This window comes from Octodon degus, unplaced genomic scaffold (assembly GCF_000260255.1).
Source record: "Octodon degus isolate 3935 unplaced genomic scaffold, OctDeg1.0 scaffold00040, whole genome shotgun sequence".
Lineage (NCBI taxonomy): Eukaryota > Metazoa > Chordata > Mammalia > Rodentia > Octodontidae > Octodon > Octodon degus.
In genome coordinates, this window is record NW_004524616.1 from 7,249,792 (window position 1) to 7,250,322 (window position 531).

The following is a 531-nucleotide window of genomic DNA, read 5'->3' on the forward strand; positions in this document are numbered from 1 at the left end:
TGGTCCCGCTGGTGCAGGGTAGCAGGAAACTCTCCGCACACTCACCACGGACCTGGGCTAGGACTGGGTCTGGGGGCTTCTGGAACTCGGCCTTTTTTTTTTTTTTTGCATGTGGAAATCCACTTGTCTAACATCTTTTTATTGAAGTGTCTTTCCCAAATTTGTTTTCTTGAAGCTTTGCTATGCATGGATTTATTTTTGGACTTTCTGTTCTGTTCTGTTCTTCTGTTTGCCTATTTTCATGTCATTATACCTCTTTGATTATTATAGTTTATAAATTGTTTTGAATTTGAGTAGTGTTCTTTCTGTTCAATATTTCCATTATGGTTTGTGTCTAGACGTCCCCCAAAAGCCTCATGCAGTAATGGGGTGGCTTTTAAAGTTTGTAATTACTTCATGGTCCAGTGCTGGGATTATGGGTGTGAGTGCTATTCCCATCCACCCTGGGGTGGGTAGTCTGCATTGCAATGTGAGGAAAGGCTAGAGGCTTGCTAGAAGCCACAGCTGCTGCCCTTCCCTTTGCTGTTTGCT